Consider the following 24,141-nt stretch of genomic DNA (forward strand, 5'->3'; position numbering starts at 1 on the left):
CTTTCCCAGAGCATAACTGTATACACGATTACTTTTAAATTGTCCTGATGAATAATTTGACTGTATAATGGATGTCTTCACATTTTATTTATTTTTTTTTTTTAAGTGTGTTTACTAAGTTTGAATACAAAGTGAATTCAGTATAACTGCAGTTGCCTTTGAACATTGAAATACATTGTGCTCAAAGAGTCAGAAGCTTTGGAGGCTCAGGCTCTGTCCCACAGTCACCAGTGGAAGGGATTCCATACAAAGCTGCCATAAAGCCACTGCAGAGGACATTATCTGGCTTTCATATGGGCAGGAACACATCTGCAACAGTGAGTGAATAGCAGGACTTTTAACTTGTGGGACAGAGGAAAAAAACTGAGAAAAGCAATGGCCTAAAGCAGTAATCCAACTTATGAACCTTTTAAAAATTCCACATCTGTTCAATTTGTCTTCAGTACAAGCTAAGCTAAGCTCATATTTATCACAAGAGCAATAAGAAAATAGGTAAAGAAGAAAAGGGGAAGAAACCATTCATACGCTTTGTCATTACACTTTGAAGATCAACTGCATGCTGTCACTCAGCTTTGGGTCATATCTGTTCTTCCTGCATGCAGAGGGATGAGAAAGTTCTGTGCTCCTCGGTGATTTGCTTCTCTACCTTTATGCTTTCGTGGTCACAGACTGCATTACTCTATTTAAATTCTCATCTATTCTCTGCCTGTAGCCAGCAGCACTCAGTTAACTCATCTGCAATTCTGAATGCACACACAGCACCCCTCATTGCCTTCCAAGCATGTACCCTTAGCAACTCAGCTATCATATGTGTATTTAGGGTTCATCTACATACTGATCCATCGGGGAACCACAGTAACAGCTACAATTTGATTTCTCTCTTAAATACTGTTTGCTTTCTGTAAAACAGCCATCCAGGGAAACTTCCATGGGAATGAGCTAATCGTTAGTCTGATAATATTTAATTAAACATTTAAGAAACAAACTCAATGTACAGAAGCCTTCCTCCTAGCCCTGTATACCATATAAACACAATGTTATATGATTTAAAAATTGCATTTTTTATTATACCTCAAAAACACTCATCATCTCTCTGCTCAGAGCAGGAAGTGTTCTTCCTGTAGCTTTATCAACACTATGATCAGTCATTTCTTTGGCAATTTTCCCAATACAGTGCCGTTGTGAGAACTGAATTAGCAATGTGATATTTGACAGCCATAACAAACTTGTCACACAGGTATTTCCTTAAAGTAACGTGATGCACATATATAAGAACCCCACAAAGTATTCACTGAATAAGCTGTTCAAGTAGTGGTAATATGGACGATATCAGTGGGATTCTTCTATACATAGCAAGTCACTAACAGTCACTGCATCTTATCTGACAAAGAAAACTAACGGAAATAATTAAAACTGTTTAAAATTATTATAATGATTTCATAATTACTAAAATAATTAAAAATAAAGGGAAAAAACTTGATGTTAGATTTGCTTAGGGGCCATACAATGAGCAAAGCAAGCATGGCCTCTGACTGCAGAATTAAATCCAGCCAAGACAAGAAAGCACACACATTTTGTACAGCATGGCAGTGCAAGAGCATCCCAGTTATTGCCTACAATTCTGTTCAAACTGTAACAAAGACAAAGAAAAAAGTAGCCATTCGTCATTAATTTGTCCTACAGAAGGTAATCTGAGTTTCTGTATTCTATTCCTTCATACTACACACATCCATCAATTTCCAGACAATAATCAGTTGTGTCTTAAACTCACATCAGCTGCTTCTGCTGCAACTGTAGCACTTCCATAAATACAGAAACTCACACTGAACTTTACTGACTGCTACAATGAGGAACTTGTATCCTCATTGCCATTTTGTATCAACCCATTGGACATGGGGATCCAGAAGAAAAACTGACTTTAAACCTGGCACAATCGTATTTTCCAACCCTGCCAGAAATGCGTCTGAAGTCACAGCACTTGTGTTATTAGGGTACATAATAGAAAGACAGGAAACAGTGAAGGTATTCATTTCCAGCAGTCTAAAATGGCTTTGGGTTCAATATTGTCTGGGCCTGACAGCTTAGTGGAAGAGAGAAGAATTACCAAGGAAGATGAAAATTCTACAAACTGAGTCTCTTAAGGGCAGCACCAATTTACAGACAGCTTTTCAGACTGTGATACTCAGGCAGTGCCTTTAGTTTTCTAAAGAGCTCTGAAGTTTTGTAAGACCTCCACACACTGCAGCTCCATACCGACGGCACAAACTGACTCTAGAAGGAAGGTACTGCAGAAGGAAAGCTGGGGAGATCAAAGCCAGCCAAGAATGATGCCACAGCCATAGCGCAGCTGTGCTCCAACATCAGGTATTAAGCCTTCCATGATGACACACAAAAGCTCCTTAAGCTGTTAATGCCACAAAGCAATAGGGTGTAGAATAACCTTCACAATGCTCACACATTTTCTCCTTCACTTATTTCTCAGGTCTGCAAAGATCTCAGGGTGTCAAAGCTCTATTAAGGATCTCAGGGTGACATTTAGGGAATGTGTCAAGTTAGTTTGCTTCATCTCTATCACTGGCTCCAAAGCACACTTCTTCAAGCAGAGCCAGTCAAAAGAATTCCCTTTCTAAAATGAGCATTTTAAGTGGTATGAGATCAAGCACATACTCCAGGTAAAGAAAAGTAACTGCATGTGATATCTCATGTTGGCTTGCTGAATTCTTCTCCAAATGCAGAACAGTGTGATTACACCTCTTTTCCTCTCCCATGAAACATAGGTATTTAAATAATTAAAAAAAGTTATAGCACATCAGGCTTATTCCATCACTAGCTGATGCTACCTCATTTTTGCTAAGATAACCCAAAATAGGAGTTAATGGGAAGGGGAAGTTGTCATAAACAGGGCTCTGCACACATCTGCAGCCAGATTGCACATCAGTGTGCTCTGCCCCACCTACCACTAATCTGGAAGAGGTGTGGACAAAAATCCTACTTCCCTCTCAATAGCAAAGTCAACTTCTGCTTTCAAAGGACAGAATCAGAAAACGTATGGTCTGTAATGTCCTGACAGCTTTAAGGAAAAAAGTAAAACTTTTATTGAGTTCAGCAGAAACAGAATACAATACTCTGAATTGTTCATTTTTCAGGCAAGCCCAAGAGGAACTGGAATGTTCAACAAATGGTACTATTAACTGCTTCATCTTTTACTGTATAAAATGAGCCCAAGAAACGTGGCAATCATTTGGGCTTGAAAGAAGCTCAGTAGGATATCTAGACCCAACAGCTGACAGTTAGGTTTTTCAAACACTCTTCCACAATCACGTTTGGTCTTTTATTTGAGGCCAAGGCTTCCCGCCAAGTTTAACAGCGTCCATCCTGCTTTCTCTCCAAGCAAGTGTTCTCTACAGTCCTCTTTGCCTGAGGTTATCAACCCTTTTCCTTATCTTACCTTCAATAAAACATTCTCTAAAGTACAATCATTCTTCTACTAACTCAGCTTAAAGATATTCCTCCCATGCAGTACACAAGCCATTTGTGTGAAGGGAAAGGGGAAAGTACCCATAGGTGGCTTAAGAAACAAAGATGGGAGTGCTGTATTGCCAAACCAATCGCTCTTCTAGGACGGCCGGGGCTGCAGTGCAGCAAGTTGCTGCAGGAAGAATCAGACATAGTCAGAACATCAAGTAAAATGAATGATCCGAGATGTGCGCGTGATACATCTGCCGTGCTTCAATAAAAAAAGATGTCTGTTCAAAATGTGATGTTAAGATTTCCATAAAGACAGATTTCCATTAAGTACTTTGTAAAATGTGATGTTACACTTTCATAATCTGAAATGCGGTAATAAAAATGCATTCATTCAAACACAACCAATTCTGAAGAATTAACCCCTTTTTATGCAGAGATAGAGCATGAACAGCTATATGAACACTACAGTAGAAGCCCCAAGCCTGTCTATGCTCCAAAATGATCCTGTAGCAATAGCAGGGAGGAACATCTGCTGCATTTTCACTCCTAAGGTGGATGGATTTCAGTGCACAACAGGAACAACTCAAAGCAAGTGTGTATCTGTATGTTCCAACTGATACACAGAGCAGAAAAGAGCTATAAAATGAAAAGCTGTTGGCTGTGCCCTGCCCCAGGATGGATGAGAAAATAAGAGCTTCAAGCCTATCTTTTCCCCCACTTCTGTCTACTCTTCTGATATACTGTAACACTGTCTTCTTTTTAACAAGGGCTCCAACTCAGCTGAACTTCATTTCTCCCAGAAGGTACAGCTCATCCACATCTTTTAATATCTCTTAAAGACAGTGAAAGCTAGCATTCTCCTTGTAAAAAAAAAAAGAAAAAGTCAGCAGCTAGGTTGAAAAAGGAGAAGGTACAAAATACAAGCCTTATCTTATGTTTTCCATCTAACTCTTCCAACTTTTTAATACAACTAATAAAAGACTAAAATATGTATGTGCTCTATTGGCACAGGTTTACTGGCCCAAGGCTTTTGTAGCCCAAGTCTTGTTTAGCACTGTATCAATTCTGTACTTCCCATACCTTGAACGTAATAATTCTAAAAACACCACTGAAAACAAACCAAAAATGATTCTGATTTTAGGCACTATTACATCAAGAAAGCATCCAGAAATGGATCACGTAATCATTCAAAATGTGGTAATTTTTGGTTATTAAAGTTCCTTAGGAAAAAGAGTAGAATCCTTGTTCCTACACTTTTTCCTCATAGTAAATGGCCATGTTTGTCACACTTATTTCCCTTTGTTCTATTACCTTTTATACACAAAAAGGTAATACTTCATCTATTTACAAAAAAGCCTCCAGAATTCCTAATGGATGCAACACATGGAAACATTTTCTTATCAATTTTCAGGCCCAATTGAATGCTTACACTCCAGAACTGATAATTTTACACTTAAAAATGTATTTGCCCATTCTACACGTTTGAATATTACTTGCTGCACAGCATTGCTGAGCGGTTGGCCCAGAACCAGCTTCTGCTCAGTAAGAGACATAAGGAGAAACCCTCTTCTGGCAAATGTCAAACTGATTCATCATTTAAACACAACTCCTGGGCTGGGGGGAAAACAGCAGGATTATGGCAAGTAAAAACATCATTTTGGGAGGTAGGGAAATGCTGAGCAGACTCCTTCTGCCACAGCATTTTGAAGGCAATAAGGTGAGCAAGCGCTTTCCTAATGGAAGAACATAAGGCTGTATCCAGAAGTCTCTGAAGTCAGATTTGCTGATGAATTCAGTGTCAGTAGGATCCAGCTTATAATAAAAACTAACTGCCACAGAAAGAAGGGAAGAACAGAGAGGAATTAAAGATCAGCTCCCAGCCAGGGAGCAGACAGACCACAGACCACCTGCACAATATAGGCAGGAAAAATATCAGCCAGGGTACAGAACGACATGAAAGGCTACTACCTTATTAGCATTTAGTATCAGTTTCTTATTCAACACTCATACCCTTTAAGCTTCACTTTAAAATTATATTATAACTACATCTGTATCTACCTGACATGGCAGCAGCACAGGCCTTACCCCAGCTGCAGCCTCCTTTGTGTCATTGTAATCCAGCTAAAAAATACCAACTCTGTGAGAACACTGGTGAGCAGGCGATGCAGAGTGCCCCTATCCTTCATAGTTATCCTTCTCATCCATCAGCATTTGTAGATCAGTGTTGGTACCTACAGCAGAGAGACAGCAGCCCTCCCTATATTCTACACAACTGTTCACATTTAACAGCCAAAGAACCACTTTCACTGCAGAATAATTTGGGGAGGTTTTGGTTGGAGGTTCCCCTTCAGGATCAGCTCCCGTGGGCAGGCTGTGCTTCATGTCTGTAACCTGTGGTGCCTGGACTGGGCTTCTGCCAAGCACCAAAACCAAATGCTAAAGAATTCAAACCCTGCTGGGTATATTGCACTGCTGTAATTCAATATGTACACACACCAGTGCAGCGATGCATTTGTTAAAAAACAAATTTCAAAATCTCAAATATTTTAAGGTTTATTTTCCCAAAAGAAAAATTATTCAAGATGAAAGACTTTCCTGTAGAAACACTGCTATACTTGCCAGCATTCAGTAGAAAATGTACACATTTCAATAAGGCTTTTCTTTTCTACCCTTAATGCATGTACTAAAAATGTTATGGAAAACTCAATAAAGCATCTTCCACTATGCTTTGCTGAACTACTCCATAATAAAAGGACATGGTAAGATATTTTTATTATCTTTTCCATCTTCGGCACACTTTAAAATACCAAATGTGATTATTAGGAATCAGTTACACATTGCTCTACTGTAGACACTCAGTGCCCTTCAGAGATAGCAAGAAAAAAAATCATATCCTTATTAAAATTTTGCTTTTAAAAAATCAGCAATGATAACAGGTAGCCAACATCAAAAACGGTTCCTTTGAGATTCTCTATGGAAGAAATAAAAATCTATTTTGAAAGTCTCTCTCAAGAAAACAGTTCATATTCAAATGCGATCTTTTTCTAATCATAACAAAAAGTTTGCATCCTTCACAGTGCCACACTGCAATGCACACTGAAGAAGTTTCTACTTTGCAAAAGAATTTAACTTGTTAGTAGTGAATGAAGAAACTCTTTGTTCCCTCTGTTGTTGAGGAAAAAAAAAAATCAGTCCTATGTGGGTATTATTTTATAGCTCAATTATCTCATGCAATTAAAATTAATAGCTTTAAAGTGGAAAACTCCTTTTGCTCCTATAAAAACCCTGCAAGGCCACAAAAGGACACACGAGACCTTCTGTGTCCTTTGTAAAACATTTTGAAGACAAAATTATGTAATCCTCCCCAGTGTAGTGAGAGATGGAGGGAGCATCAAAGCTGACTACAGATACCAGCTGTACCCAATCTGACACACATCCCAGAGATATCCACTGCTTTATTCTTCTCCAAATTCTTAGTGAGTGCACAGTTTTACTGGTATCTCTGGTGCTGGCATCAGTACCAAGACTGAGATATTGCAGATCAATCCTTTTTCATATTTTATTCCTTATTTACATGGTAGATCTTTAAAAAATAAGATACGGGAATTTTATAGACATTGTTGTGAATAATTATTTCTCCAAATCTCTTTAGCTAGTGCAGAGGAAGAGAACTGTATTTTTCCAGTGTCTGATTACAGTATATATTATAATGGGTAGTGAAATTTCCTATTCGTTCCCCCCATCCTCTAAAAGAGAAAGATATTAATAATCATGCCTGATCAATCTGCTATTATTAAGCAATGAGAATATCAACATAGCATAGTAAAATAAAATCAAGAATCTATATTTAAGCAACAGGCATCTTAAATGAGCATTTAACACACGACCTACAATGCTGAGCATTGCATGGCTGGGAAAGCTGAAAGAAATAGATTGGTACTTCAAAGATGTGAATAAGAACCCAGTAAGCCTAATGCATTTCTTTTCTGACTTGAAAGATAACCAAGCGTATATTCAAGTAAATTACAGCAATGGGTATTTAGAGAACATTAAAACAGAAATCATTAAAGCACTATATATCTTCTAAGGGTAGTCTTAAAGCACAATAAACATTACTGGAACAGACTGTGCTTGAAATCAAAGCCTGAATAAGTAGTTTACATTGGAATCTAAGCAATGTATAATATTAACCTTACGGTACAAAACAAAAATATTAATTTAAACTAGGTTTGTAATTGTGAATTATAAATACAGTCAGGAAGCCCAACCTTTATGTTTATCTATACCTAAAATTGTCATCATGGAATTTTTGAAAGAAAAAAAATGACATAACTCTTATTACCAACTTCACTTCATTATCTGCTAAATATTGCCACACCTGTTGCATCAAGGTGGCAACTTCTATGCACACAACAGGTCTGTGATGCTTGTAGATGATGTAGTTCTGATTATCACATCAGTATCCACTGTCATTTTCTAAAATTTCTCTCATTTCATTTTTGGAGCCTCTTCGCTCACCTGGGAGAATTTTCATAGCTTTTGTTTTTTCTGTATTGCATCAATTCCCATCTTTAACAACAGCAGTGATGATTCTCCCTTCCAAGGATTTTCCTTTTCTTACATAACAAAGGAAACATTTCAACTTGAAACTCAACATCCAGCAAGAAAAAACAATGCTCTAGTAGAGATGTAACAGACATTGATATTCTTGTATATTACTCAATGAAAAATAATTAAATTCAAGATTAAAAGTAGCAGCAAAGCTACTGGAGCACTCCCCAAAGGACCCTTGGAAAGAACAGCTATTTCTAGGTACATCTATACTTCTAGAGGTATATTCAGCCACCTTCCTATGCTTCTCAGGTATGTGTTTGGAGATTTGAAAAAATAATTTCAACTAAAAGTTCCACAAACCTGAATGAAAATTTTGTTTGGCCATCTGAAATTGTCACTGAAATGCTATGCATCATACATGTGTATTATACTGTATTAACACAGGAGCAATTCTAAAATACAAGCTATAATCTAGACTTCCCTTATTAGTTCCCTATTTACCTTTGGATTGCTGTACTGATGAATGAACATATATTTAAGCTGCTGAAGAAAAGCAATATCCAAGTTTTGTATGCTGGACTCTCACAAATAGCACTTTTGAACATCTTAGAGAGATGCTGTACTGGGAATTGTTAACCTCCTCAAAGTTCTGACATGAATTGTTACTTATTGGAACGACTTCTAAAACAAAAACTTTCTCCTTATCTTTTTTCCTTTTTCAACAGTGTTACTGAGTAATAACAAGAGAAATTAGCGTTAAGTACAATGAGCACTAATCAATCCCAATCAGTTCCTAAGTACAATTTATTAAATTACAGTGTGCTGTACAAATGGATTTTTAAAAAATTAGATGTTTCATTTATTGATTGTTTAGACACATCAATATTCACTGCAAGGGATCCTTCCCCTAATAATGAAGTTAAGCAGGCAGAACATTAAGCAAGTTGCCAATTAGCTGATTAGGTGTCTGGCCCTTTCTTCCTTTAAGACAGACACAAACTCTTACCTATATCAGTGACTGTAGAATAAGCATACTGCAGTGGATCTGTACTTAGAGAATTCTCCAGTGCCTACGTATTTTATTAGAGAAGGTTGGGAACAGATATCATCCCTGGAAAAGCCATCTGAAATTTAAGAGTAAAGTTTTCATTCCCTTTATCCAAGTGCCTGGAATAAGGGAGGCAAGAGTCTTTTTTTTGCCTACATCCTACCATATCATCCAACACCAGTTACCACTCCCTACGAGGACTTGTTCATCAGTTTCTGTAAGAAACAGTGTTTTCTCCTGGGAGTTGTACATGCTGTTTCAGTACGTCTAAAACATAAAAAAACGCTCTGGAAGCCCTTGACTTTTTTTTTCTAATACAGTAAGCAAAGAATACCATCAACCCCCTCAAATAAAACCTCAAATTCCTATCAACAACAAACCAAAATGTCCACACATGGCACACAAAGTTTATAGAAAGTGCTATTCACCATGGCATTGTGTTATTACTGCTGTTCAGGTTCTATTAGAGCACACAGTCAAATATGGAAGGAAAGGAAGGTGGGAGGAGTAGTGTAATGCAGGGGACAGGAAGAAATTCTGTATTGGGTTTCTGTGGTATTCCAGACTGACTCTATGGCCTGTTCATGTATATTTTAAAGTAACAATTCTATTATTGGAACCAGGATTTCATTTTAAATCCACCTTGGGCAGCTGGATTATTAGGTTAGAGGATATCAAAGAACACTATCTGCCAGCCACTGCTCAGAAAGGTCAGACTTACAGGGAAACGTTTCAAGATCCTTTCTGAAATACATGATAAGACAGAAACATTTAAAACAAAAAGGAAAAAATAGAAAGAAGAAACGTTTGACAGCATCAACTCACAAATTTTACCAAAGAAGAGGAAATAAGAAATATCAAAGCAACTATATTTTTGAAAGGTGACATTAGATAAAAACAAAAGAAAAACAGATTCCCGTGGAAACAAATGGCAGAAACACAGCAATGATGGATTATAAATAGAGCTTCATGATTGTGTAGTTTTTACTTTTTGGTATACAAAGGAACAATGAGCCTTAACAGTTCTTAAGTCATATTGACCAAATTTCACTATTTCATTGTGTGGTGATTGAATGTTTTTGGTATGAACTGTGAAGTAGAGAAGCGGAACCAGTATAAAAAACCTCAACAGAATGAAAGAGGTAAAAAAAATTATGAAAAAAATGAAAAAGTGAGAACTGCTTCATAAACACAAAATAGTTACAGAACATGGAAAGGACAATTTTGCCCTAGAAAAATCTATGAAAGCACTAGGAATAAATGCAGCTTGCTTCAATCCTCAGCCACTTCCGACCTTCCCATATTCAGTCACCATCTGAATGCACCTATTTGAAGAGCATGGAATTGGTTCCCTTCAACTTCATTGAAGGGCACCAGCTCTGAGTCTGCAATACCAAAAGGCCAAACAGTACAGAGGCTTGAACATACTCACTTTTCTTCTGCGAGTTGAATTTAAAAAACAGGAGACAGTGAGACAAGAGAATCAGGAGTTTGTCTGAAAATCACCATCAATAAAATCTTTGTATCTAGAATAGGTCTCAAAAGCTCCATGTGAGCAAAGGGACCTCTCTGGAGGCTTAAACAATGACATTTTAAGGGAACCACAATGTTAACATTTTCAGCCATTTCTGTATGATGATAGGTGTTCAAAGGGGAGGCTGGAGGTTCAGAGTAGTTGTACTCTCTGCTCAAACTCCCTTGATTACATCCAGGCAACCAGTGCCTCAAGCAAGGCTGCCATCTTCTCTCTAATATCTACTCAAAGACGAGCAAGTTCTGCACTTGCTTGTAGCTTGTAGCTGCAAATGCACATTTTAACTGAGTGCCCCGAATAGCCTCCACTGTCAAGCATCAGTCATGAAAGATCCAAACTAGAGACAAAGTCCAGCAGCAACATTGCTTTCATCCTTTAGAGCACTTGTAAGAGGCTTCTCTGACACATTAAACAGAACAGAACTGGGAACAAGGGTTTCCTAAATCAGGAGAGGATAATTTTGACAATTACACTGTATTCAAGCTTCTGTTCTGGCTGCTTTTGCTGCTGGCAATCTGAACAACAAAAGCTTATTTCTGAAGGTGACTTGCTTGAGGGAACCAGTGTTAGGATCAAAGGACAGATAATTCTCTAATTTGAACTTCTAATATCTTCTAAATCATGCTTACCAGGAACACAGCAGTTCAGCTGCTTACTGTATATTCATCCATATTATAAACTAGGAACTTAAGTCTAAAATCAAAAAGTAAATAATACAAATGCAACTAAATAGAAGTATATTTGGATACTGCAGTAACCATCCAGTTAAACACCACATTGATATGACTGAACACAGCAGATCTAAAATGAAACAGATTTTCTTCTTATTTTGAAAGTCTGCAGAAAAATCTGTTGCTGCTAATGAAAGGCCGGCTGATTGCAGCACAAAGGTTATGTTTCAATTAATGAATGTTTGAACCTTGTCCAGCCACAAAAGCCTTGATAGAAATAGATCAAATAAGAGAATATTCCTTTAGTTATTAAAGAATGTTACTGGTGTGAAAATCAACTTTTGTGCTGCAGTCATTATCTGAAACATTAACCACTCTTTTCTAGCTCTAATCAAGTTCTGCTCTTGTTTTTGTTGTTTTTTTTTTTCCAAAGTGATTATGAATGAGGTTGTTAGGGACCAAATTCCCACTGAAGCATCAAAAAGTGTAATCACCTTCTCAGAAGAGAGATGATTTCTTTAGAAATGTCAGGCAGAAATGTTACAAGTCAAGGAGCTCCCATTTTGAGTAGCTGTGGTGCCGTTAAGAAGCCCTCATGAAACCCACACACTTCAGAACCTGTTCCAAGCTCTGATATCTGGGAGCTTGTCCATTTTAACAAGATCATCATTAAATGGGACTTACCTACTTTAGATGATAAAACACCAATGCACCAAACTCTAGGCTATGCATACGTAAATAAGGCAAAACTAGAGAAGAAATCCCAATCTGATCTTTTAATGAATTCAGAGCTCTCTAAATAAATTTGCACAAGTATTGTTTTTGTTTCTGTGCCTTTTTTTGTATGGAGCCCTGGGTAACCTTAGGCTAGTACCAGACCTGAAGGTTAATGGTCCTGCCTGCAGCAAGGAGGTTCGCACTTGATGATCCCTGGGGTCCTTTCCAACCCAATTCCATTCTATGGCTCCATGTAGGAGTGGCTTTTTTTCCCTGTCATATTAGACTAGCAAAGAAACAAACAAAACCAGTAGGTGATTAAGTGTGAAATCATCTACTGATGGAAAGTACCAGGTGATGCACTTTCAGGTATAGTTCAGACAGGATAAGCCCAGGCCAGAAGCATCCAATACCTGATTCTCACTCAAATCCAACAGTAATCCACAGTAAATCAGTTTGAGTTCTCACTAAAGATAAAAATCAATTCACAGCAACAAAACAAACAACAAATCATCATTCCAAAGCAACACACTATTCAGCCTGTATTAACCACCCTGAGACACTTACTGTTGAAAAATATTTGGTATTTTCTTGACTTAGGTTGGGTGACCAGAAAAGTCAGCATGTCAACTGTATGTGACAATACATATTTCTTGCAACTCTGGCATGCCTTAGTGAATTTTGCTTGTTATATTTGACAGATGGCTATTAAGGCAAATTTCTGAAGGATATTGATGGGCAAAGTAAAATCCAGAATAGAATAGAACTGTCACAATAAATTCTAAACAAGCAAAGAGGAAAGGGTGATTTCACTGAGTGACTGGAGGAGCAACACAAACAGGGAGGGAAAAGAGTAGCGATAGCATTGCTGGTGCCAGCATCAAAACCAACCCACAAGATTTTCCTACTAATAGCCTTGTGGCTTTGCCTGTAGAGGAGATGGCATTTGACATTTTTTCCTTGTAATAAGTAATTTGTGTAACAAAGCTATGAGGAAATTGAACCTGTCAGCACGTTAAGTGTATTTGTCTCCAGGAATATAATCAACTACGCACACGGAATTGATAGGTTTGGAAACTGAAATCACTCACAATTTAAAATCTAATTTTTCATTAATTTTTTTAGTCCACTCAGATACTCAGGTTTTACTAGTTAACTATGCACAATAATTTAATTTTAAATGAAATCAAGAGCATAGCTAGGAATTGAAAACAAACCTTACCCAAGGCAGACAGATTGGTAGAATAAGTATTAAAATCAGTGCATTCCAATACCTAATGTTATATTCAATGCTGAAAACTGTGTAGATTTTAGTATAAAAGTAGTATTTGGGTGTTTGTGTATATATAGAGCACATAACTGACATTTAAATATTGGTGGCCAGACTACGAGTTATATTTTGCACTTAGGACATATATTGTAGACTGTGTATTAATTTAACATAGCTACATGGAGCAGCACAGGGTTAGTTGCTCTGGGGGTCTGTTTCTTCTCCTCTAGGCTCAGCACATAGCGCTTACCTTGAGAACACAGCAACGGGAGGAAAAAAAAAAATGTAGATTTATGAGCTGTTAAACAACTTAGAGTTCTGTTATGACCTTAACTGATGACGAGAAAATTACTCTGTGGTTTACAAGCAGCAATTATATTGTTTCTCAGAGTGAACTAAAAGGCACAGAGGAGAAAACTTTCAGATATTATGAAATTGACATTTTTCCACAGTAGTTTAATGGTTTATACAGAAACCTTTAATCCATTTTGGCACTATATATATCACATCTTCAGTTGGAAAAGACTCTCAAGTTGCTAGAACAACTTGCTCTCCTTAATCTATTCTTTTTACATGCTGCTTTGCAGTCTACTTACCCGTGTGATACAGGAACTGTGGAAGACAGTGTTTTCTTTTGCTCAGTTTAGTGTGTCTTAACTAGATTTATGAAAGAAATACAAGCATTTGAATAACAAGATGTACATACCACTGCATACACCATATCAACCTGATGTGTACTTTAAGGTAACAGCTCTTTCCAAATGAAGGTCGTACTCCAACAAAGCACTGCTACTGTCAGTTCAGCATTGAGGCTAAATGGACCTCTATCTAAGAGGTGAAGCTGCAACAAGTAACATCTAACATCTGACTTTCCCCTTCCCCAGTCTTACTGAGGTGTTTTGAGGAACATCTCATGTCTATGGATGTGTTATTTCCTTTGAAGGCCAAGGGGCAACTTAGAACAAATGTAGGTCTTTATAGACCTATGCTAAGTAACGACCCTGCCATTTTTTTTTATTTTTAATGTGGTTAAGTCTCTTCATCTTAGCATCTATTTTCCACCTGTGAACTGATACACTCAACTGTAGCACTTCCTGTGATCTCTTTGGCATTTCAGCTTAGCAAAACCCTTCTCAAGAATTAGGAGACAACCAACATTTCTAATTCTCTATTCTTATGGAAAATTACATGGGCCACTGTATTTGGGAACAATTTCTAAACGGGAAGTAGGGCAGGGGAGGAAGAGCACTCAGGTCACTTCAGAGTGCAGAGGGGGAAAGTCATGCCAAAAAGTTTTTGGGGAGAATTTTCAAGGCAGACCTGACTTGGACTTTGATTGCCTTTCCTTCCCACACCACCCCTTGCTTGCTCCCAATCTCTGCTCCCTCTCCAGCACTTTGCCATCACATCTGTCCCTCTGGTTCACTCCCCAACACATTCCTATTGTTCCATGTTACAAAGTTCCTCATCCTCATTTACTCACCATCAGTGCTGCCTCTGCAAATAAATGTCACACACAATATAAATCTCATCAAGAAGGACATTTTTCTATGGCAATAACATTCCCTTTCATAAATATCCTAACAGCTTATTATGCACTGTGTTGTCCTTTCCTCTCCTGCTCCCTTGGGGAGCAATTTTCCTTGAAATCCATGCTATAAGTTGTCAACAAAACACAAGTAGAATTGATATACAAAGGTGACATTACTTGCACTGTTCCTCTCCTGTAGCAAATAAGGATCAGACTGAAGCCCACATGCTTGCCTACTGATGTGCTTATTCAGCTGCTGATAATGTGACATTTCTCATCATTTCACATGATTCTTATTACCCAGGAAGTTATGTATTTCATGATCCCATCAACTGTTACTATCTAATAAAAATCTCACATTTCTGTTCTGCCTATCTCTCTCATTTAGGAGGAATTCTCCTTAAAATTTCACAGGGTAAATTACTTTGCTATTTTTTTCCACCCTAGTATGGGCCCAGATGTGTAAGTACATGCAGGAGGAACTACCGCCAGTGGAAGCACTTTGTCTTCTCATAACCTCAACCCCTGGCAAAGTCTTGTAGGGTTAAATTTTCAAAATCCTGAAGCTATTTACAGTTTGCAAACACACCAATGGAAGCCATTTTACAGAGAGCCCACAAGTTTGTGAAAGTTAGATTAATTACAGCCCATAGTGTTGCAACACACTGAGCACCTTCAGGTCTCCAGCATAATATGATTCACATCACTGTCCAGATGATTCCTATTGCCTGAAACATATGAAAAACTCCTTCAATTGCAGGCATTAATTCACACTCTGCTATAGCTTTGTACACAGATAAGGGTGCCCCTAAAAGGGACAGCAAGAAGTACAATAACAGCTTCTGCAGCAGAACAGTTGATAATAGCCCTAGGAAACATAGCCGGGATCAATTTGCATAGAATTTAGGAAGAAAATACGTATTTTATTGAGGAATATAATTATATAAAATTATAACCAATTTCAGGGAAATTCATCCAGCTCCAAACCTACTGTTCAGAACAGGTACAGTGTGCCCACAGAGAGCAATCGAATCCTCCAGGGAGCATTCTTTGTATGCAAGTGCTGGAGAAGCACCTGAGTTTGTTAGCAGCAAAAGCACTGGAGAATAAATCCAGTGAGAGAAAGCAGTTTAACCAGTGACCAGAATACTTCCAGCTACTACCTTCAAACAGTCCAAGCCACTCTCCCCCCTTCCTGTTTTCCCCACAGCTCAACAGAGCACCGTGGAGGGCCTCCTTGAATTTGTTTTCAATTGTCTATAAGTTTTGCTGCTTTCTACAGACTTTAAAAACATAATTCCTCACTGTAAGGCACAACCTGCCCGATGTGCTCAGCTCTGCTTCAGCATTTGTCAGAACTCACCAGCAAGACGAGTCACACAGAAGACAGCACCAGGGTGGAAATGCAGCCCTGTACCACATAAAGCCATCTGGCAGGCAGGTATCTACAGAATGCACTTACACCAGCAGGACCAAAGTGGAGAGAAGCACAATTAGGGATTTATGTTTCTCAGACAATTACACGTGCAGCCTTCAGAGGAACCGTTGAAACCACATGGATGTGCTTTACCTTAGATTTTCACTTAAACTAATGGCTTCTAAATTACTCGAGTAGAAAATTGAAAGTGCAATGCTGTACTTGAGAAATCATTTGCATTTCATTGCGTATGCTGTTCAATTTCCATTGAGCTCCACATTTATACAGAGATTTTTAATTCATAAGATATGGTAATTAAATGAAGCCATTTGATTGGGTAGATGATACCTTCTGAAGAAAAGATATTTCTGGATATGAGATACTTCTGGCTATCTGCCTTGCTCGGGAGGAACTCTATATCTCCTAAGCATCACATGCCCTTAGCTTTGGGAAAATAGGTTTTAATGAAAGATATAAGCTACCTGAAAATGAAACTGTTTCAGTTTTTCTCCCAAAACAATTCCAAGATCCAACTCCAGAGATTCATGACAAACAATTTCAGAACATTCAGCATGTACACATAATGCACTAGTGGGTTAATTCTGAAGTTGTAAAGGTATTTAAACTCTACTTCCAGACTGAAGCACTCGACCATTTGCATAAGAAATATATGAAGACTGCAGTGAGCTTGGAAAGTAAGCTGCAGAAAGTTCTCAATGATGCTTTAGGAAGGTTTAAGAGTTTCCAAGGAGATGGTGGAATTAACTTTGCCAAAGACTTAGCAAAAGGCTTACAGACGTTCACACCTAATGCTGGGATTGCCAAAGGCTAACGATCCTGCCTGCAGAATAACCAAGATTTCTTGTTGTACTTCCAGCCCTGTTGCAGATGGTTTGTTATTTCACAGCAAATAAACCTCTGCCACTGACCTGTGGAAGAACTGGCAGTACTCAATCTTATTAGCACTATATACAGTCCTCACTATGAGAAAAGCAACAAGTGCCAAACATACAGCAGTTACCCTTCCAAACTGCGGAATACACAGAGCATGCATTTTGAATCTCTTTTGCTTCCTCTGCATAAGCAGAGTAAGTTTGTCAAACACTTTCTTAATTATTTTTATTACAATTGACATTTTGATGACATCCTGGAAAACGTTACCAGATTTGATCATATTCAGCTTTATTCTCAAGTGCTAAATTGGCATTTGAGAAGATCTCCCTCGTGTGGGATTTACAAGAGGAGAAAGGACTGCTTGGACTGTATTGGTCACCAAGGGCACATAAAGAATTCAATCCTTGAAGGGTCACTGTGGAAACATTACTGATACAGGAACTACTCAGAGAATCGCTCAGTGGTGTGAACGAAGAGTCCATAGCGAGCTCAGGGGCTCAGATCTGCTTTACTTGATAAGCTAGAGACCACATAGAAATCAAACCATCAGATCAGATAGACATCTAGGTAATTGACTGCTAGACCGCAATTGAGACACTGCAGTCGTTCTTTGTGTTAAGTATTCTATTGTATGAACAAGTTTCTGATGTTCTGAAGTTTAAGGCATTCTTTGCAGTGGGAAGTTCTGGGTCCTGTTCTTTTAGTGGGCAAATTTTAAAGTGTTTCATATTTCATTCTGATCAGCACAACACCACATATATGAGCAACCCACCAAGGCTGGCTCGGGCACTTTCATTGACGAGCACCAGGAAATTTCTTTCATAAATAACCTTAGAAAGTAATGACACCAGAATCATTGGTGTTTACATGAAAAGTAATTGAATATCAATCTAAACATACTGGCAGCTGCTTGGCAGCTCCAGTTCTGCTTTAATTTATTGAATTAATCAAGTCTTGACACAGTGACATGTTATTACAGAAGCTGAAGAAGGAACAGGAAATCACAAAGTTGAAAAAAAAGATCTTTTTCCACTTTGTTGTATGTGAAACTTTTCCAGTAGAGGAGAATGAGGCCATAATGAAAGGCTGCCATAGCTCCAATCCAGTTATCTGCTGTTTTATCTGGGAACAGCCAATACCTATCAGCAGTAAAACAAAACAAGCTAACAGACAAACAAAACCCTACATTTTCAGATGATTCTCTGCATACTCTAGCCTTTTTTTAAATAAAGGAATAAAAGTGACAATTTTGCATTAATTCCTCTGTATTTTTCAGAGGAAAATAGGCAAGGCAGCAACATCCCCAGTGCGTGACCTTGTAGATGGCTGCAGCCTCACTGCCATGAGTGAAGCTCTGCAGGACGCAGCACTGTTTTCTGAAGAATTAAAAGATGCCATCCCTTTTGATCCCAAGTGGCAATTACTGACTCCTTTTATGTCCTTCAGCCACAGAACATCCTGTTTCAAAAATTCACTCCCATCCGTTCCTGTACTGAGCTCCTGCTTTGTGAGTAAAACACCAGTACAGGCCCCAAAGCAAAGTGTTGGTAAGTACTCATGTAAGTGCAAGCATTCGGGTTACTTCTAATAGCCAGAACTAGGTTTTCTCTGCCAAAACACTGTCAACTCTGCCCCCTCCCAACGACTTCCTAACATAATGAAGCAAGAGTGGAGCTGGGACAAGAATTACTGTCTGCAGACCCACAGCCTCCTCCTCCAGCCACTACCTCATATGACCATGAATAACTGCAGGCATTGAGAGGCGTTTGGAAGCACAGTGATACACTCAATCACACAAATGTGTACTTAGTGCACGCTAGGACCAGTCCTTATTATAAATGGGTAACTTTGTAGCACAAATAGGATGCTACACAATCAATATATTGCTGCTAATGGCTAGAGGAAAAAACAAAATATTGAAAAAAATATTCTACTTTAGAGGATATTTGTTAAAACCCCCACAGGTGACTCACCAGCTACTCTTTCCCTATCCCATGTCCTCCTTGCCTTACAGAAGCAGATGAACACAGCCATCTGCTAATGAAGTGCCCACAGTTCATACAGCAGGAGGGAAACTGTGCCAAGGGATCCTCCTTCCCTCAATGACCTTCATGAGATGCTGTGTAGGACAGAGCAAAATGCTTGTGCTTCCCAGCAGCCCCAGCCTAGTGCTGCACTTGCTGTTTTCTGATACATCACATCTGGAGAAGTGCTGGGGGGGGGGGGGAGCAGGTTTCAATTTCTTCTTAAAGGAGAAGATTTTTAAGAGCATCTCCTCTGGCGAAGTGCCACAGATGCTCTCAAAGAAAAAAATGCAGGATGCTTTAAACCTGACAATATGTTCCCCTGCTGCAGTGGGGAAGATATGTAAGAGTTCCAGTGCTGTGTTTGCTGCAAAGCATCAAGCACTGCTCCAGCATAGAGCCTTGCAGAGTCAGAAAAGCAAGGCAGTATTCCCATCCAGAGGGGTACTCTGGACACATAATGTGCATGTCTGCAACTGCAAAAATCAGATCCAGCAACCTACAAGAGTATTTCCACGTTGCATTCTCATGTTAAGTACCTTCAGCTTAAGTCCTGTGTTAGTATCTTCATTTAAAATACAAGTACAAAATCAGTTACTGAAGGATACAATTTTAGCCAAACCTCCTGAATTTAACTTACAAGACAAGATAGTTCAAAATTGTTAATGGGGTTTCATAATTGAATTAAACTACTCTTAAACTACTAAACTACTCTTCCAGCTATGCACCACTTAAAGACCTGCACTGCATCAACTTTAAGACAAATAACAGAGGATGGGTGAGATGTTGTAAGACTGGGACAGAAGCCTTAAAGGAAAAAAAAGCAAAATACGGTGCTTGGCAGATACATTCAGGAACACATTCTCATCCTCTGTTTATACACGAGCACAGTCAGGGCAATGATATTTAAAGCCACAGCACAGACATCGGTAATAAGCCCAACAGCAACTCCTTAAAGAAGAAATGGCTTTTTCTGCAGCAACAGCAAAGCCAGCTCTCTTGGGCAATTGAAATAAAATGTTTTTATTTGTCAGACTATGAACTATGACAATAAATGGCCATGCTACGCAACAAATGCATTCAGACAGAAAACAGCACTTTCCTTTTGATGGGATATTAAATCTAACACTGCCACAGCCTGATACCTCTTCACAGTTTGCATTATCCTACAGACACCACTTAGTTATATACATTTTATTATTCCTACCATGCAATATTAATCTATTCTTGGGCAGTAATTAATTATCATTACATATTTTCACAGCTCCATGGTCTCCTCAGGGGAAAGACTCCGCTACATATTTAAGAAGTAGATTAATGTGTACTTATGTAGATGGACCCTCTGGAATAATTTACATTTTGTTAAGATGATTTCTTAGTCAAACATCCAAGTGGCTTTTCTTCAGCACAAGAATAACAACCACCACAAAGTTAAGCATATTGATAGTGGGAAATAAAAATGAAGTAACACTGCATCCTTTGAGAGCTCAAGGAACAATCCCATCTTCAGTAATGATGGCATTCAGTGGCAAAATAGGAATGAATCAGATCCATCATGCTGGTCTACTTTCCAAAAGCTAGAACCAATTGCTAGTTGGCATGCTTTGAGGAGTGCCACCCCAGAGCATCATCAGAGCAGATGAAACTCAAGATAAGAGGTCTTCCTCTAATCTTTCATTGCTGTAATCCTGCAGCTATAGTTACTTTAGACTTTAGAGAGTGAAATTAGCCTTTCCTCTGATTACAGATTAGGCAGCTAAATACTGATTGTGCACAGTACCTGTCTAAGGAGGGTAACTAATACAGTTTGAGGATGCATAACTCCCATTCATGACAAAGTATAGGATTTCTGGTAAGATCAACATCTCCTGACTATATGGCTAATCACTGCATTCCCACTTCAAAAGAAAAGAGAATAAACATTTTTTTTTCAAGGAATGAATGAATTCAAATGTGACAGCTGAAGTGATAGAAGTTAATGGAGAAAGCAGCATTTCAACTGTGAAGAATGATAAATAACTATTGTGGTCACAGAAGCAACAAGAACAATAGCTAGGGACTTGCTATGCAGTGCTTTTCATCTACAGTGAAGCCAGCTGACCTTTTCCTTTATCCTTACTTGCATAGGCTGTTTCATAGTGTGGTAAAATGAATTCTGATCTCTTTAGCCACTGAACCCAGAAAGGTGCAGCATGGCATTCAATTTCCCTATGAAGATTAGCAAATACTTTGCATTCTAGGAGCTCGTATCATTCACCAACGATGAACATGCAGACGACGCTCATCCCTCCGTGCTCAGACCATGGCTGTTTTGCTTCCAGTAAACCCCTGGAGCCTATTGCTGGGCACTCAGCTTCAGCCTTGACCTGAGATGCAGCTGCATGTGAAAGCTTATTTCTTCATTACTTTTGCATCTCAGAGCCATCTATCAACAAGTACTGGAAGAGAGAATATTATTTTTTCCCCCTTAGATTTTTAAATGAAAGTCAGTTCTGCATTCAAAACAGGGCAGTTCAGTTGCACCATCAATTCTCCACTGTCTTTGTAGTGGCAAGACATGGCAGCACACTGAAACACAACAATGATCTAAATGTTAACAAGTTGCCATGAAAGAATGATGGCCATTTTCAAAGTACGAACAACTCCTGACACAAAATTAGAGGAGAGAAAAGAAGATACTTTACTCCTTTCAGGGCTTCACTGTCAGTCCCTCTTCAACCCCTCAGAATTCATGTATGTCAAGTGTGTAACCACCAGCTTGTGTAATAATTAACACAAGCAGCCAAAGCTGAAAGGGTATATTAAACACATAAAAGCACACACGTATGAGTTTCTGATTAAGGTAGCTCAGGTAAGCACTGTACTATTTTTCAATCAGATGCATCATTTTGCCTCTGGTCTGCCCACCTCTCCTCTAGAAAACTGCAGAAAAGTGATTAAAAGGAAACACTATGCCTGCTTATCAAAGCCTGTACAATAGGCCACCTCATTAAGCAACTCTCAGCCTGAGAGGCCAAGACAGCCACAGGTGCAGCAAATACAGTGCTTCAGTTTCATTAGAAGAGTTACTTCTGTCAAAGCAATACATTTTGGTCATCTCTTCAGCTAACACCTTCTTGATAAATCAGGAATGATTAAGCTTTAAATCTGCAACCAATCAAGTTTACTGGTTGTTACTACACTGATAGCTCAGCTATCTCCAAATTCAATTCAAAAGAGCAGCATGAACCCTGTTTGTGCTGTTAAGGACAGCCTAGCACTACTATTTTTACCTTAGCCTTGTTTTATAGGGGTATTTTACACTCCCAGTATTCACAGAGAATATTAGAAAGTTTGTTCCAAAAGCACTGAGAGAGCCACGAACATCTGACCTACGTAATGAAGAAAGCAGCCATTCTCTTGACTTACTATTTCATGTATACGAACATCCCCAGCCAATTTAACATGGCTGATACGATTATACAGGGCCAAACCACCACCAAACTGCCCATGTATTACTTGAAGGAGCTGTTGTGGATGGAAATGAAAGCTGTACTTTAGCAACCACTAGCCAAAGTGGTTTTTGTGTGGGTTACTTTGATTATTGTTTTTCCCCACCTTCCTCTTGAAGACCATACGTGTTAACCAATCAGGCTAACAATATTCTGATGATGTTAAACAACCCTTAACAACGGAGGGTTTTCTGGGAAATCTAAGAACTAGGAAGGCAGGGACAGCAAATAAAGCAGATCCCTGAAGACAAACACTGATTTCTTCTGAAAGCCAAAGCTGCAGGAGTTAGAGCTGAACGGCTACGGGAAAATAAACGACAAAAGTCAGAGCCTAAGTATTCCCAGCAGAACATTCGTTCAGATGAATGGTTGCTATAGCACCAACTCTCTTTATGCGAATTCACTCCTAAAGACCCCAAATAGCTTCTTTTTTTAAGTTAAAAAAAAAAAACGCAGGGAGATACATTTTATATCAGTAACAGCACTGGAGACAGACAGTCTCCAACCACACAATAGCCAGCAATCTCTGAGAACTTTGCTTCTAGGTATGCACCGACCCCAGCAGCAGGCTCAGGTTCAACCTCCCGAACTCCTTATCGTCTCATTCTTTGACGACAGCAGTAAAAAAAAACCGATCTATCGGAGGTGATTTCCTCCCGCGGTAGCAGCGTGGTTAATGCTGTTGGCACAGCTGCAGCAAGAAGCGAGCAGTGTGAGGCAGCTGAGCTGAAAAGCAGCGCTCCGCTGAGCTCCTCTGGGAGGACTGCTCCCTTCCACGCAGAGCTCTCTACTTGTAATGAGTAATCAGACCGCTGAGACATTAGGCTTGGACGGGGGTTACGTTCTCAGGGAAGGAGGAAACTCATAATAAGCAAGGATTGCTGGGTGGGAGAGCAAATTCTACACGTATTCAAATTATAGCTGGTGAACTAGAAACAAAAGTATCAGAAGCCAGTAGGCACCGCAGTACTTCACTTCATGTACTGAGCAAAGTCTCCTTTCCCAACACAGGGGAAGGTAACAGCAGATAACTAGTTCTAAACTACCCAATAAGCAGCAATAGGGACAACCCAATTAAAGAAAAAAAGATTTGCTTACCTGTCCCAAGGAGCGGGACTCACAGAACACTCCAAAAGGTACAGAGCCTTCCCCCGTGGCAGCCAGCACTTAAATGAGGCTTAGAGAGGGGTGGAACCACATTCTACCCCTTCCAGTCCCATAGGTGAATTGCTTCCACCTGTGCTCCCAGGGCTGGCTGTGTCCCTTCACCAGGTGCTCAATCACTGGCTCAGGCCGTGACTTAGCAATTCCCCTACACCCAGTTTTGTGCTGTCTCCTACCTAGAACAAGTGATCCTTCATCGGGGCAGGATCGAAGTGAGAGGGTATTGAGTTGGTAAGCTGAACTTTGAGGTCTGAAGCTGGCAAAATGGCTCTGAGTGAAGAACTATGACCAGTGTAGAATAGCCTTATTGCTGCTCTAAGTTATGTCATGGATCCAGCTGTCCCTGCTGCTTTCCAAC

The 24,141-nt window shown here is 39.1% G+C and overlaps 1 protein-coding gene across 10 annotated transcripts in view; it reads right to left on the reverse strand.

Annotated features, from left to right (window-relative positions):
- LOC419335 overlaps positions 1 to 23,809 on the reverse strand; it is a 133,036-nt gene extending 109,227 nt beyond the window's left edge. For all 10 annotated transcript variants that reach the window (XR_006931955.1, XR_006931957.1, XR_006931952.1 and 7 more), the window contains exon 1: positions 23,718 to 23,809. The gene's annotated coding sequence lies outside the window, so the exon portion shown is untranslated. The remainder of the gene's footprint in view (positions 1 to 23,717) is intronic.
- Positions 23,810 to 24,141: the final 332 nt, after the last annotated feature.

This window comes from Gallus gallus, chromosome 20, assembly GCF_016699485.2.
Source record: "Gallus gallus isolate bGalGal1 chromosome 20, bGalGal1.mat.broiler.GRCg7b, whole genome shotgun sequence".
In the NCBI taxonomy this organism is placed as follows: domain Eukaryota; kingdom Metazoa; phylum Chordata; class Aves; order Galliformes; family Phasianidae; genus Gallus; species Gallus gallus.